Here is a 6,000-nt window from a genome sequence, read left to right as displayed (position 1 = left end):
GCATCTTCAGTTTGAGGTACACGTAACATGGCCGGGCCATGAAGCGTGCGTAAGCTGGCCTGCCCAAAATGACGTGATAAGCACTTTGGAAGTCCACGACCTCGAATGTCAATTTTTCCTTGCGGTAATTCTTTGAATCACCGAAAACCACATCAAGAGCGATCTGGCCGAGTGATTGGGCTTTCTTCCCAGGAATGACTCCATGGAAACTCATGTTACTGGTGCTGAGTCTGGACATCGGAATGCCCATTCCTTTCAATGTTTCAGCATATAATATGTTCAGGCCACTGCCTCCATCCATCAGGACTTTAGTCAGTCGAGTGCCTTCAACAATTGGGTCGACCACCAAAGCTTGCCTCCCAGGGGTGGCAATGTGCGTCGGGTGATCAGACTGGTCGAATGTGATGGCAGTCTGGGACCACTTCAGGTAACTGGGTGTTGCCGGGGCAACCATGTTCACCTCTCGGTTAATGACTTTCAGTCGACTTTTGCTTTCGACATCGACAAAAATCACCAGGGTGGAATTGACTTGGGGGTATCCATCGTCACTGTCTTCCTTATCCTCGATTCTGTCCGACTCTTTTTCCTTGTCCTTGGACTGTTTTCCTTGGAACTGCTGGATCAGGAGCCGGCACTGTCGAGTGGTATGCTTTGGGTAAATGAAATTACCCTCTTCATCCTTCTTGGTGTGGATGTGACATGGCAGATCCAAAACATCGTTTCCATCTTGATCCTTGACTTTTTTGGGCTTCCAGGTGCCCTTGGGTTTTCCCTTGAAGCTTCCCTGGGCTACGGCCAGGGCCTCCCCAGGAGCGGCCGGCTCGGCCTTCCGCTTCTGCTTCCGACTGGAATTGCCTCCAGTTTCCTGGGTGACTGCTTTCTGCTTGCCACTCCGGAGTCGATATTCGTCTTCTCCGTTAGCATACTTGGTGGCAATCTCCATCATCCGATTCAGAGACATCTCTCCAGTTCGACCGAACTTCAGATTCAACTCTCTGTATTTAACATCTTCCTTGAAGGCACAAACCGCTTGATGGTCCGGTACGTTCTCAACCGAGTGATGCAGTGTGATCCACCTCTGGATGTATTCCCTCAGAGTTTCATTCGGCTTCTGCACGCAAGACCGCAGCTCGGTTAGGCCTGCGGGTCGCTTGCTTGTTCCTTCAAAGGTTGTGATAAACACTCGGGAGAGGTCCTCCCAAGTGTAAATGCTGCTGGGTGCCAACTGATTTAGCCATGCTCTGGCCGAGCCCTCTAACATGAGAGGCAAATGCTTCATGGCCACCTCGTCGTTGCCACCGCCAATCTGTACAGCCACTCGGTAATCTTCGAGCCAGGTGTCAGGCTTAGATTCACCGGTGAACTTGCCGATTCCAGTCGCCAACCTGAAATTGGGAGGTATCACTGCGGCTCTGATGGCTCGACTGAAACACTCTGGCCCTGAAGCGCGTACTCTGCTGCTGGCAGGAGCATCTCTGTTGTGGCCTTCTCGATGAGCTCTGTTCCTGTTAACCAAACCTTGAACGAGGATGGATCTCGCATCAAAGCCTGGGTCTCTGGGGTCGACTGGAACCCTCTGCCCAACGCTACGAGGGCGTCTGTCATCTTGCCGTCGAGGCGCATATGACCCACTCCTCGGGGGAGGGGTTGGCACTCGACGTCGATCATCACGGTCGAATCGGTGATCATACTGCTCATTCCTCCTGTACTGATCATACTGGCCACCACGTCCCTCGCGCCTCGGGGGCGATCTCGGGCTGTGAGCTGACTCGACTGTATCTGTCGCGACAGACCGACTGTGGATCCTATTCCGCGACTGAGAGACAGCGGAATTCTGGTCTCCCGCCGCCCGGAGCAATGCTCTGATCTGTAACAAGCCCCTGCCAGCCTCCGACTGGGAGGGCTGAATCGATTCTGCTATACGGGCCGCGGTGGCCAGATTCTGAACTGGGGTTCGATATACCCGCGTCGGCGGGAAGAGCTGGCGTCGACTAGACTCGGGAGCCCGCTGACGCGCTTGCTCGTCGAGTGCTCGCTGGAGATTCTTCAGTCGAGTGCGCTCGGCCAAGTTGGCCAAACGCGCGTCCTCCAAGGCCCGGGCCTCGGGGGTCTCTCCGACGATAGGAGTGCGGAGCGCGTCCATGTTCCTCTCGCTGCAATGACGTGAGAGGTTCGGGGAGATATCGTCGTGGGGGTGCGACGGATCGCCCCCACCCGCGCCTCCGTCAGTGCGAGGGAAACCAGGGGGACTGTGTGTTCCATCGACCGCCAGAACCTCAGCCGCTGGATCGCTGCTGTCGCACTCGGATGCGGTCTCCACGGAGCCAGTCGACAGATCGAACAGGCCGTAGAGGGATTCGACGGGCTCGATGGCCGCGACTTGCGGGGCTGCCGATTGGCGGGCCACGGCGTGCCTCACCCACCGCTGAAGTCTCGACCGACCGGAGCGCTTGCGCTGGTGGGAGACAGGGCGGGGAGACGATATGGGGGCCGACCCATATTGGGTCGACGGTTGCCGCAGGAGGACGCCGCGAACGCATGCGCGGAAATGTGTCGCACCGCGGGCGGGGAGCGCGTCGATGTCGAGCGGCGCCTCCTGAAGCCAGGCAGAGTCGTCGATGATGAAGGTGAACGCGCCGAGACGGATGTCGCGGTCCTCCACCAAAACTCCGCAAGAAAACATGATCAAAGGGATCGAGAAAAATCACAACTTCTCCAACTAAGCGCTAAGATTCTTGCCCCACGGTGGGCGCCAACTGTCGTGGTCCTAACTCTGACAGTGATGTAGGGGGTGAGTATGGAGAGGCGAGATCCTAGCTATGGGGAAGTTGTTACACGCGAGGTTTACGAGTTCAGGCCCTTCTCGGAGGAAGTAATAGCCCTACGTCTCGGGGCCCGGAGGCGGTCGACTGGATTATGCGTGTATAGGTTACAGAGGTGCGAACCCTTCCTACTGAGGAGGGGGTGGCTTATATAGAGTTCGCCGGCCCCCTCCTGCCCTCAGTAATGCAGGGTTTAAAGTACATTTAAGATTGGGCGTTACTGGTAACGCCTCTAATAAAGTGTTATAATGACCATGAAGACTACTTAACGGCTGACCGTTTGCCTACAGAGCGACTGCCGATCTCCTGGCGGTCGAGTGATAGCTTCTTGGTCGAGTGTCTTGAGCCCGTCGAGTGGGATGCCTTCAAGTCGATTGAAAGGTGATTTCTTCCAGGGGTGTCCTAGAGTAGGACTCTTAGGTCAGGCCCGTGTCCCTACCCTAGGTACATGTCTTCATCACCAGATGTTAAAAGGTGGATGCTGTCTTTGAAGGATTATATACTGCATATAGATTTTGTGACTATCTTAGTTACTCTATGGGCCATCTAGCACGTGAGAAGGAAGCCACTCCGTGATTTTTTTTTGAAGTCCCACACATCATTTTATCGAAGGCTACATGGCCAACCTTTTTGGTTCCAAGCACCATCCAGCACCTTGACTGCAAGTCTACTGAAACATTGTTGGCTCGGCACATTGGATCCCCCTCCCGGTGTTGCAAAGATCATACTTGATGGGATCGTTTCGTGAGCATCTAGTGCATCATCTTTAAATGATCCATGAGTGGGGTCCATGACCCTTCGCTCACGACGCTTTAACTGGCAGTCTGCATGACTAAGATGGTTTGATTCGATTGGTTGTGTTAGAGCCTGGTCTTGTCGCCTCATGACCAAAGCTCTGTATTTGGGAATTTTCACAAGTGTTGTGCAGGAATCAACTTGCACTAGCAGGCTTCCTGGGATGACTTGTCGTAAAGATTGGCTATCTACATCTACAATTCAAGAACATGGGAGCTTCATAAACCGGCTTCGGCTTTGACAAGCTTGCACAGGCTAGCGCCAGCAGATCAACATCGACCAGGAAGCAGCCGGATCCAAAGACCAGTTCAGGGGCTATTGAAGGTGTTACGCTCCATAGGTGCCCACCTTACCAGGAACTAACCTTTTTTTTGAGAAAAGCTTGCTAGGCTTTATTGATCAGCTGAAATGTTTGCAGGAATTATAATTGGGTCGTGTGGAGTACCCAACCATAGGTGTCTTCCAACAGGAAGAGAAACACCAAACCTAGCTAGCTTATGAGGTTCAAAATTTGACTCTCGAAATTCAAAGCAAAAATTACAAGAATTAAAAGTGGTAGAAGTTTCCAAAATTTCCTTAATGATAGCGCCATAATCTCCTCCTGCTCCCTGGTGAATGTGTTGTATCGCTTGCTTGTAGTCCGAAGCGACTTGAATATTTTCCATGCCAAGATCTTGCGCCAGAGCCAAACCCTCCCTACATGCAATCGCCTCGAGCGACGGAGGATCAACTAACCCATGGATCACAATCATGGACGAGCCAAGAAAAGCTCCATCCCGATCTCTGCATACCGCGGCTGCTGTGCCCACAGTCTGATCTGTTGAGACACCTGCATCAACATTGATTTTAATAAAGCCTTCTAAAGAAGGAATCCATCTGCTAGTAACTCCAGGTTGTGCCCTTGCTGCTATATGTGCTTCTGGACGAGGTGCAAGCTGTTCTAACTCAGCAATAAAATTAACAACAAAGTTGTAAGTCGCATATGGACTCTGGTTTATCCCCTCGTGGATCAATTTCCTCCTAGCATACCAGATTGCCCACAATGTAACAGCCATCTTTGTCAGCTCATCGTGACTAAGTACATCCATCATAGAAAACAGCCAAGCTCGCGCTGAAGGTTCCGATGTTACAATCATATGTTCCAAAAGTTCATGGTCCATCAAAGCCCATACACATCTTGCCATGTTGCATTCTAACAGGCTGTGCCTCCAAGAATCTTGTGCACCACACACATAGCATTCCTCATGGTGGGACATATTTCTGTTTTTTCGAACATCTTCTGAAGGAAGTGAGTTTTTCGACAAGCGCCACAGAAAGTTCCTCACCTTTGATGGAACCGACACCTTCCACAACTTCTTCCATGACTTAACATTTTCAGTGTTGTTTCAGGAGGACGCTCTCTCCTCTAGCCAGTCCTCCCTGCGTCTCTTAGTTTCTGCCAACATCTTGTACGCAGACCGAACAGAGAAGATTCCGTTCTTCTCAAAACCCCAAGACCAAAAATCATCTATTATCCGTGTACACAATGGAATACTTAATATAGCAGCCGTATCATAAGGGAGGAAGACTTGTTCAATCAGCTCAGTATTCCATCTCGCATTTGTTTGATCGTTTAGCTCCGCCACCAACTGTGGTGGGTCATTAACTCTCGCCACTATAGGTCTCATATTCTCTTTGCGGGGAATCCAGTTCATATTCCAAATGTCAATGGTGTTTCCTCTACCCACCCGTCGGATCAGGCCAAGTTTCAGAGTGTCACGACCCTCTATCATGCCTCTCCAAATCTGGGACAGGTGTCCACCAAGCTCTGCCATGAGAAAATCGCTGTCAGGGAAGTAAACTGCTTTAAGAATTCGGGCACTTAGAGATCCAGGATTTTCAAGTACCCTCCACGCTTGCTTTGCCAAAAGAGCCATATTAAAGATTTCAAAATCTCGAAAACCCAAACCTCCCATATATTTTGGCATGCTCATCGTGTCCCAAGAGACCCAATAAGGTTTCCGCTGACCTTGTTTGCTACCCCACCAAAACGCTTTGATCATTGATGTTAGTTGCTGGCATAAACCTCTGGGCAACTTAAAGCATGACATGGAATAAACTGGCATTGCTTGAGCTACAGATTTAATTAAGACTTCCTTACCAGCTGAAGAGAGAAGCTTTTCTATCCATCCTTTTATTTTACTCCACAATCTGTCCTTTAGATATTTAAAAGCACCATTTTTTGAACTTCCCACATCAGAAGGCATGCCGAGGTATTTTTCATTTAGTTGCTCGTTAGGCACGTGCAAGATGTTCTTGATAGTCGTCCGAACCTCCTCTGAACATCCCTTACTGAAGAAAAGGGAGGATTTATCCTTATTTATTCTCTGACCCGAAGCTTTTG

Source organism: Triticum urartu, chromosome 6A, assembly GCF_056163025.1.
Source record: "Triticum urartu cultivar PI428250 chromosome 6A, HENAU_Tu73, whole genome shotgun sequence".
Classification (NCBI taxonomy): Eukaryota; Viridiplantae; Streptophyta; class Magnoliopsida; order Poales; family Poaceae; genus Triticum; species Triticum urartu.
This window is presented reverse-complemented; position numbering follows the sequence as displayed.